The following is a 10,746-nucleotide window of genomic DNA, read 5'->3' as shown; positions in this document are numbered from 1 at the left end:
CTCTAGCACTACAGGCATCCTTACAGAAGAACAGACACAGACACAGGCATGAAAGATCATGTGGAGACATAGGAAGATGACAGAGGAAGAAGGCAGGCATCTTACAAGTCAAGGAGGGTCTTCCAGTCTCCAGAAATGGGAGGAAGTGTTCTCAATTGTTTAAACCACACAGCCCTGGGCTCTCTGTTATGGCGGACTGAGCAGCATGCCTGTATACTACATGGTTGTAGTATGTATGCAATACAATGCAACTGGGAGGAAAATCCACAGACTCTTACAGAAATTTCTTCTGAAGGGAGGGCTCTACAGGAAGAAGACTTTAAAATTTATGTCATACAATTTTATTTGGAAGGAAAAACTCAAATGCATCGTAGCTGACTCACCTCTGTGTATGACCCTATTCTTACCTCTGAGGTGTCACTAATGAGACTTACATGAACAGGTCTTTACGGGTTCCACAGTTCACAGTGTCCAGGGGATAACAGGTTCCGTGATGGCTTATTTATATCAGACTCAGTATTCTAGGAAGTGCAGGCAAAAGGCAGTTACCTGGGCGTAGGGCCAGTCTGTCCTAGCCAACCTCATGGATCCCACTGGACCTGCTTCACTTATCCACATGCTTATTTGTTCTCCATTTGTGATTCCAGGCTAAAGGGGCAAAATACGTATCCAAATGAAGCTTATGGAAAGGAAGCTCTCCTCCCTCTTTCTGTTTTTGTGCTGAGCAAAAGCCGAGTAGCACCTATGACTAGCTCTTTCTTTGTTGCTCTTCTGGTGCTAGAGGTTTGAACTCAGGGCTTTGCACTCTGGCCTAGCTTTTTCTCTCTCTCTCTCTAGGCTAGCATTTTACTATTTGAGCCATGCTTCCACTTCAGGTATTTTTGCCGGTTAATTGGAGATGAGTCTCAGATTTGTCTGCACTGGGCTGGCTTTGAACCTAGATCTTCACCTGTTAGCCTCCTGATTAGCTAGGATTACAGGCATCTGCCGTAGGCACCTAATACAACCAGATCTCAAACCCAATATCTACTCTATAGTTGGATCTAGAGGCAAGAATGGGGAACAGAGGAAGTTTATTTTAGAAAAAAAAAGAAGCTCAACATTTTTTTTCTAATGTCTATTGAACAGTAATTGTGTGTGAATCATTATGAAGCACTTTTCACCTAATCAGAATAATAACTCTGAAGGAGACTCTCTTGTAGTCTTCATTCTTATAAATGAGAGTAGCTGAGTCCACAAGAAGCCTTACTTCACTGGTAAGTGAAGAAAACTCAATCTAGGCTCTGAAAGGTCCTAGCTATGCACACCTGCTCTCTCCATGCCCTGTAGCTGAGAAAGAGAAGGAAGAGTCAATTCTCAAATGCTGTAAAGTATGCTGGTATTGGGGCTTGAACTCAGGGCCCTGGATGCTATCCCTTAGCTTTTTCACTCAAGGCTGGTACTCTACCACTTGAGATATACCTTTCCTTTTGGCTTTTTGGTGGTTAACTGTAGATAAGGATCTCATGGACTTCTCTACCTGGGCTGACTTTGAGCCACAATCCTCTGATCTCAGCCTCCTAGTAGCTAGGATTACAGGCAATAGCTAGGCTTACAGGCATGAACCACTGGCACCCAGCATTCATCCCTATTAATATAGAAACTTTATTTAAAATTGTTTTTGAGAGAGACAAGAAGTAAAAACACAACCTATAAAATTTGATGAAATAACACTATTATTTTCTTTTTAAAAAAAAATTTGGTTATTACAAAAAGCTGGAAGTAGTGCTATGATTGAAGTAGTAGAGCACTAGCCTTGAAGCCAGAGGAGCACAGAGACAGCACCCAGGTCTAAAGTTCAAGCCCAGGACTGGCAAAAAAATGTGGAGATTATACATATATATGTGTGTGTGTGTGTGTGTGCGCACGCTTTCACTTTTTCCTTACTAAGCTTTCAAGAATCCCATCTATGCAGTAAAAAAGCCAAGCCCAGTTTGTTGACTTTAATCTATCATGGACTTGAACTTTGAGCCTGGACGCTGTCCCTCAACTCCAGGAAAGCCCTGTACTACTTGAGCCACAGCACCACTTCTGGTTTTCTGGTGGTTAATTGGAGATAACAGTCTCATGGACTTTCCTGTCTGGGCTGGCTTTGAACTGTGATCTTCAGATCTCAGCCTCCTGAGTAGCTAGGATTACAGGCATGAGCCACCAATGCCCAGCGGCTTTACAACCTTGAAAGATCTGGCCCCACATTTAGTCTTATCTGTTTTTATTTCTGAGCTTTTTTATTCTCCTTAGATAAACCAGTCTTATTATAGTTCCCCACTTTGAGATCAGGGTGACTGTCACCACAACAGCCCATATTTACATCTTTAAGTTGTCATATTCAAGGTCTAGACTACCAGCTCTTCCACCTTACGACCATTTTCAGGTTGGTAGTGACCTCTTATCCTCTTCTGAGCTCCCAGGACATCTTGTCAATTTCCTTCTTCGAATACTTACCACTAGAATACATACCACTAGCTGTCTTGTAGCAGACTCATCTAGCAATCTCCCAAGTGGACTCCCAAGTGGCAGCCATGATACTTTCTTGCACTGAGAACCCAATAATGAGTGATCAGCAGAAAAGTACTTGAGTTCAAGACATGAGTAACAAACAAAGTGAAGTCACTTTCTGAGACTCTGGGCATGAATCTTAAGAAAAGAGCTCCAAGACTGAAGAGAACAAAGTCATCAGGGAACCTTTTTCGTGGGTGCATAAACCAATTACCTTAGCCTAGAGGCTCTATGGAAAGTATATACATTAAGGGTAAAGAGGAAGAAAGAATCAAGAATAATGAGACAGAAGAAAAGGGCAAGATATGTCAGTACATGGAACTTTGCCCTGTATTACATTTTTATTCATATAAGATTAGGGTATGTGGCAAAGTCCTTGCTTTCCTTTGCCTATGGTTTTATGTAGTGGAGAGAGGTAGTGCTATTGATGGTGGAGGTGTCCAGTTGTTTCTCTGTTTTGTTTTGTTTTTGTTTTTGGTGTGTGTGTGTGTGTGTGTGTGTGTGTGTGTGTGTGTGTGTATGTGTGTGTGTGTGTGTGTCAGAGAGAGAGAGAGAGAAAATGTATGTAGGTTCTGGGGCTTGAACTCAGAGCCTTGTGCTCTTACTTAGCTTTTTGCTCAAGGCTGGTTGGTGCTCTATATCATTTAAGCCACACTTCCATATCCAGCTATTTGCTGGTTACTTGGAAACAGTAGTCTCTTGGATTTGTCTGCCTGGGCTGGCTTCAGACCTTGATCCTCAGATCTCAGCCTCCTGAATAATTTTACAGGTTTGATCCACTAGCACCTGGTTGTTTCTCAAGTCTTGGGTACAATATATAACATTAGGATAGTTTCCCAGTGTAAAGAACTACAAAGAATAAGAACATAGTGGAAAGTGATTTATTAGGAAAGCAAAAGTACATCTCAAGGTGTGAAGCAAGCAGTTGACTGAGAGTCAGCCACCTAAAGAGGGACATTACACCTCAAAGATGTGACGTATGTGATTGGATAAGGACAAAAACATTTGCCTGGAATCTGTCCAATAGGGTGGGAGTTACTGAATGTCTCCAAAAGGAGAACCTTCCCCAAATGGTTTGACCATGGTACAGATTGTGCCTAGCTATGGGAAAGGCATATGCTTGCTCAATAAATCTTTTTTACTTCCCAGTTAATCTTTCATGCCCTTCCATTTCATTCTCTCAATCTTTCCTAATTTAACCCGGATAGGGAAGCTCCTTAAGGGTACAAGGCCATTATCTTCCCACCGATTAATTGTTTATCTCTGTATGGGCTGTCAGGAGATTTTAGACTTTAGCCTGAGACATTTCCTGCTTGTACATACTTGTTGGCCTATAATAACAATAACCTTTAAGAGATGCAATACTGATCAAAAAGTGAAAGTGAGCTGGGCACTGGTGGCTCACGCCTGTAATCTTAGCTACTCAGGAGGCTGAGATATGAGGATCGCGTCAAAGCCAGCCTGGGCAGGAAAGTCCATGAGACTCTTACCTCAAATTAACCACCAGAAAACTGGAAGTGGTGCTGTGGCTCAAGTGGTAGAAGGCTTGCCTTGAGCTGAAGAGCTGAGGGACAGCACCTAGGCCCAGAGTTCAAGCCCCACTACTAACAAAAAAAAAAAAGTAAAGGTTAATTTATACGAAAGGCAAGTGAAAGACACTTTCGTGCCAAAAAACACTACTGGAATCATTTCTTCAGAAGAAAGATATAGTAAGGGGTAGGTTATAGTAAGGGGGAGGTTCCTTTTAAAGAAATAGCATTGGTCTGGAGCTAGAAAACATGGTGGAGTTTAGGATTTGGATGAGGTGGGATTTCTGCTTAATAGCTGGGACAAGGTAGCTTTGGATAGGACAAATAGCTAAGCCTGGAAATTCACCTGGATGTAGCACACCAGCATAGCCAAGACAGATTGGAAAAGGGGAGGTGTGTGTATGTGTGTGTGTGTGTGTGTGTGTGTGTGTGTGTGTGTGTGTAAGAGCTCCCTAAAATGCAGCTGGCATAACACTAGCTCTAGCTGAGCAATAGCTTCTTCTCTGTATAGGAAATGTCTTTGGCAACCAGAGCACTTTCTGCAGAGGTAGAGGTCATCTGGAATTTCAGAAGACTACATTCCAGTGAAAGAAGTTTGTAGCTCTCCATCATCTTTCTACTAATGGTTTAGAATAGTACACAACTGTTGACATAATAAGTTTTGGGCTCTTTTCAACCTCTGTAATAGAAGATGGAAAGGGAGGGGGAGGTCTGGAGTCCTTGTATAAGTGTTCTGTAGCTGTTGTAACAAAATTGCCACAAACTATGTGACTCCAAAACACAAATTTGTCTGGACACTAGTGGCTCACGTCTGTAATCTTAGTTACTCAGGAGACTAAGACATGAGGACTGAGGTTCAAAATGAGCCAGAGCAGACAAGTCTGAGAGGATCTTATCTCCATTTAACCACCAAAAAAAGCTAGAAGTGGAGCTCTGGGTCAAGTGGTAGAGTGCTAGCTTTGAGCAATAAAGCCAAGCATGAGTGCAAGGTCTTAAGTTCAAGCCGCAGTACTGGTAAAGAAGAAACAGGAGGGAGGGGGAAAAGGAACAGGAAAAAAAATGAGGAGAAGGAAGAGGAGGAGGAAGAAGAAGAGGAGAAAGAGAACAGGAGCAAAAAGATGAGGAGAAGGAGAAGGAAGAAAAAGATAAGGAGAAGAAGAAGAAAGATGAAGAAATAGGAAAACTGAGCCAGTGTTTTAAAAGAAAAATATTGATCTAAATTATAGGTGATCTGATATTGCTTCTGGAAATAATTTTGAATGAAACCCAGTGGTTGTGAGCACCTAAAAGCATCTTATGCAATTACAAAACAACATAAGTTCACAGAAAATAAGTCATATCAGACAAATGTTATCGTCTCCTTTGTCTTAGTTTCTCTATAAAAGGAGTGGGATGCAACAGAACTGTAACACCAGATGGTAAGAACTCCATGGAACTTTGCTAAGGCAGGGGGTCATGCATGGGCCATCCGTACACTATCAGTGGTGTGCCACAGTGCTGATTATACACGTACATGTCTCCTCAACTCCACATTCAATGACATCACCTTGGTTTATGGAATTCAGCAGGCACTGCAAAGCAAAGCTTTTCCCCAGGGGAAGTTGACGGTTAAATATTTACCACCACAGCCCTGCAAGTATCTAGCATGATGCCAAGACACAGCAGGTGCTCAGTAAATGTTTGCTGAAGAAATAATAGCGTGAACATGAAGCTAAACAGTCTCCTACAATAAAATTAGGGTCAAAGTAGAGGCTTTGTTTTTGCTGGATGATAGTGAAATAAAAGTTTTTTAAAAGAAATGAAAAGTGAAAACCCAAAAGGAAAAATATTCCATATGAAGTTGGAATTTCCTGAGAACGAAATGACAATTTCTATTTTGGGCTGATGATTTCCTCTCTCTCTCTCTCTCTCTCTCTCTCTTTTGTTTTGCATCCTAGGTATTGAACTTTCTAGGCAGGAGTTCTACCACTTGAGACACATCTCTAGCCTCCTTCTGTGTCAGTTATCTTTTTTTACGGAGATTAAGTGATTACATAAATTCTACAAAATTCACAGTGTTGTGGGATAGTGATACTTAGTTGAAGTCACAAACACATTTTAACCTTTATGAAGTGCAATGTCATTATCATGGTCTATAAAGCTTATGGTCTCACCACGGGCTGGTGGCTCACACCTGTAATCCTAGCTACTCAGAAGGCTGAGATCTGAGGATCACGGTTCAAAGCCAGCCCAGGCAGGAAAGTCTGTGTGACTCTTAACTCCCATAAACCACCAGAAACCCAGAAGTGGTGCTGCGGCTCAAGTGGTAGAATGCTTGCCTTGAGCTGAAGAGCTGAGGGACAGTGCCCAGGCCCAGAGTTCAAATCCCATGACTTGTCAAAAAAAAACAACTTATAGTCTCTACAGACTTTGACATTTCAGCTATTTTTTCCAAATGTGTCAGTTATTTTTGAGGTAGGGTCTCGGGCTTGGACTGTGATCCTCCTATTTGTCATTAGGGAAGACAGGTAGGTGCCATTGCACTCAGACATTGGTTGAGATGGAATCTCATGAATTTTTATGCCCAGGCTGGACTCCAACCACAATGCCCTCATCCGCCACTCAAGTAGCTAGCATTATAGGCTTGAGGATCACACTCGCCTTGCTCCTGTGTATTTTGTACAATCTGAACCGCCACGAGAGATTGAGTATGATGTGTGATATACAACAAAAACTTCTTCAGGTAAATTCCCTTTCTCTTGAGTGACAAAAAGAATCTAGGAAGCTGAAATTTCCCAGGGGCAAATGTAAAGTCCTGTTCTTAGATTAAGAAAGAACTAAAATAACAAACTGTAAGTGTTGCATGAGGTTGGGGTTGGCAAATACCCCTTAGCAGCATGAGGTGTGACAAGTGAATCTCACCTCCTCACCTCACCCAACTGGTCAGAGATGACTGAAGCTTGTGCTTAGACCCAGGCACCACACTGAGGAGAATCCAGAGTCAAGTGACGAGTGTCCTGGGGAATGCAGAACTTGTCATGTGAGGCATGACAGCAGGATGAGCATTTTCACTGGTGAAAATTTAAGTGGCTATCCTAAAGACAGGGCCATGGCTGTGCCCCATCTAGGGGGCACCATTTACCATTGGAGTCTGTGAAGAGCAACACCCACAGTTGAGCAGGGCATGGTCTGCATAACCAAAAGTGTCCTCCTGCAAGAGAAGTCCTCTGAGCTTTAGTTTTATTCCAGCTCAGGTTCCAGAAAGAACCATAACTCCTAAAGCAATTTTCCCCTATCTTTAGATTGATTCCAAGCAGAGGCTGCCTGGTGATAGGTCTTACTGGTAGAACAGGGGATTTTGACTACAGAAAAGCAGGAGGGTTTTATTGGATGACTTAATATACTTCCATCTCTGAGTTTCACTATCCCCAGAAGTGAGAACTGGCACTCACTGAGTTTCTATTTGTGTTGGGCATGGTACGAGATATTTTATATACCTGCTTTCAGTTAATCTTCCAAACAACCTCTCCAAAGCAAATGCTTCTCTCTTTGATTTACAGATGAAGAAATGAAGACTGAGAGGTTAATTCTTTGTTCATAGCTGTCCAGTTATTAAGGAGTTTAAGCCAAGTTTGATTGATTAATTAATGATTGATTGATGATTGATTGATTGATTTAGTGCCAGTACCTGTATCACAAGAACCCAAGACCTCACCTTCTCACTTGGCTTTTTTTTTTCTTTTGGGCTATGGCTGAGACACTTTACCTCTTGAGCCACCTCTCCAGTCCAACTTGCTTGCTGCTTAATTGTAGTTAGCATCATATTTTCTGCCTGGGCTGACTGATGTTAAGGTCTCAAACTCTTAGGTGGCTGGTATTACAAGAGTGAGTCATCAGCACCTAGTTTAGCCTGAATTTAGACTTGGGAGGATATGACTCCTTGATTCTTCTGGACCACTGGGGATGGGAGAAAAATGGAACCTACATTATTTCAGGACTATTGGTTAACAGTGTGATTAGAGAAAATATTAGGATGACAGTCAGAGAAACTTGTGGGAGGAAGCTTGCTAGAAAGAAGGGAGAATTAGGGCTTCAGGTACCATGAATGCAAATTACTGATATGTAACTTGTTATTTGTAACTATGTTATGTAATATAACATAGTTACTAAGTTTCTATGGATGTAAGTTACAGTTGCTATTAAACAGGCCAAAAGTGAGCAATCTTATATCAGACCTTGCTAGATGGAGCTAATGATTGAGACTGAAGACCTTCTCCTTTAGCTATACAATGTATACTCTGTAGGACGTTAATCCTACTTTTCTCCTCTCCAGTACCCTAAAGAGAATAAAATTGCTCACAGAAACAGTCCCTGACCGAATCCCCCATTTCAAACAGAAGGATATGAGTCAGATGTCTCTTTATCTTGCCTTCTCACCTACTCTATCAACACTCAGGTCTTGCTGATGATTCTCTGGTTCCTAATCGATCCCCAGATTGCTTACATGGAGCTAATGACAGACCCCAGTCAGTTCCTGGGTGCAACCAAGTAGCTGACATACTAGGAAGTGTGACCTTTGATTCATCCATCCATTATACAATGAATTGGCACCACAGAACTTGGGTGTACACCCTGTGCCACACACACACCCGAGCCACACCTCTTCTGTGCTGGAATGGCTTGTCTGGCTGGATCCTGAAGCACTCAGAGATGCTTCTTGCCTTGGAAGAACCCGTGCCTTCCTTATTACCTACAGTCTGCTATTTCCTACTTGTCAGTAATGTCCTTCTCCTGTGTGAGAATTTGCTTGTGGGATGATGTCGTGTCTTGGGCAATTATTTTGAATTTTTTCTGGAACCACCCTTGTTGACAAAGTGCCCTACTCATACCTGGAATTACAGTCTGCTTATTATCAGAAGGCAAATACCTGTACTCACCTTGAACACGGCTACAATTACAGGCAGGGAGTCATATCTCACTCCCTTTCAGCTTCTCAAAGGCTTGCTTTATTTGGGGCCTAGCTATTTTTCTCCCTGAATTATCTCCCTGCATCCAGGTACTTTAATCCCCTTACTCTGTTCCATCCTCCACCATTCATGCGAAGTCAGTGAGTACATTTGTCAGAAAACTTGGCACTGCAGATGAGAATGAAAGACAGGAAGGCTTGTTTGACATAAACAGCAGGTTTGTGGTTTTCTCTTCCTAACCACTGATCACATTCCTCCTTAAGTGAGCTCTCTAATGTGTGGAAGGAGCGATAATAAGAAAGAAACTGCTAAAAGGGCAGTGCATAGTCCATTTTTTTCTACCATAGGATCCTTTTTTTTTTAATTTTTATTTTTGGTCGGCCGTGGGGCTTGAACTCTAGGCCTGGGCACTGTCCCTCAGCTCTTCAGCTCAAGGCTTAGTGCTCTACCACTTGAACCACAGCACCACTTCCAGCTTTTTTCTTATGTGGTGCTGAGGAATGGAACCCAGGGCCTCAGGCATGCAAGACAAGCGCTCTCCCACTGAGCCACCTTCCCAGCCCTACCATGGGATCCTTTAACCTCGGAATTTTATGAAAATGTCAAATGAAATGTTGACAAGCCCCAACGGAGAAAGAAACCCCAGGGTGATCTCTATGTTCTGGCCATCAGGTGCTGTTTTTCTTGGGGTGATGCTGGTTGTGATCAACCGAGGGATGGTGTACTTCTAATGCCCTATCATCAATCAGCCCTTGCCCCAATGTCTGTGTACCCTATGTGGGATGTCTGCCTCGTTCTATATTACCATTACTAAACTGCATCTCTCTTCATACATGGAAGGTGAGGAGTCTGAGTGTCAAGGGAGGCTGGCCCTCTGAATCTCTAACCATTAGGGACTGTATTCCGGGGGGGACCCTTGTCTTCTATGTTCATACAGGTTGTGATGACAAGGAGTTTAAAGCTCCTCAGGCCTAGAGGAGTCCTTTCTTGCTTGGGAAGAGAACTAAAGATGACTTCATTTGCACAATAGTTTGGTATTTCAGATGCAACCATATTAAATGCTTCTATGGCCAGAGTAACTTGTGATACTGCTTTTTAATCAGTTCTTGCCCAATGTTTCCTATTACATCACCACAGTCCTCCGGTCCTGTCATTTGTGGGTGACTAGTGTGAGTTCCTCATGTCAGGAGGTGTGATCTGTGACAGTCGATTGGAAAATTCTGAGGAAGGTTTGGTGGGGGTTGATGCCATCTACCTCCTCGTCCTCAGTGAGGAAGGCGTGTTGGCTAACGCTTGAGTCAGCTCCTGTCACAGGCTGTGGTGAATTCCACAGAACACTGCTTCCTCCTCAGAGCCATCCTTCATGGCTAATCCCTGAGAAAAAGAAGATTTTAAGCCAAGTTCGCTTTATATTTGAATGCATCTATAGAATAAGTTCCTAGACATGGAAATGGTAGATTGAAAGGCCAGGCCATGTGTATTTGTAATTTTCCTGCAGAGTTCGTGCCAGTTTATATATTTGCCAGCAGTATATGAGGGGGCCTGTTTTCTCATACTTTTTTTTTGTCGGTCATGGGGCTTGAACTCTGGGCCTGGGAGCTATCCCTGAGCTCTTCAGTTCAAGGCTAGTATTCTACCACTTGAACCAGAGCTCCATTTCTAGCTTTTTCTGTTTATGTGGCTTTGAGGAATTGAACCCAGGGCCACATGCATGTGAGGCAAGCACTCTACCA

This window comes from Dipodomys spectabilis, unplaced genomic scaffold, assembly GCF_019054845.1.
Source record: "Dipodomys spectabilis isolate Male_0828 unplaced genomic scaffold, ASM1905484v1 ptg000006l, whole genome shotgun sequence".
NCBI lineage: Eukaryota > Metazoa > Chordata > Mammalia > Rodentia > Heteromyidae > Dipodomys > Dipodomys spectabilis.
Note: the sequence above shows the minus strand (reverse complement) of the source record.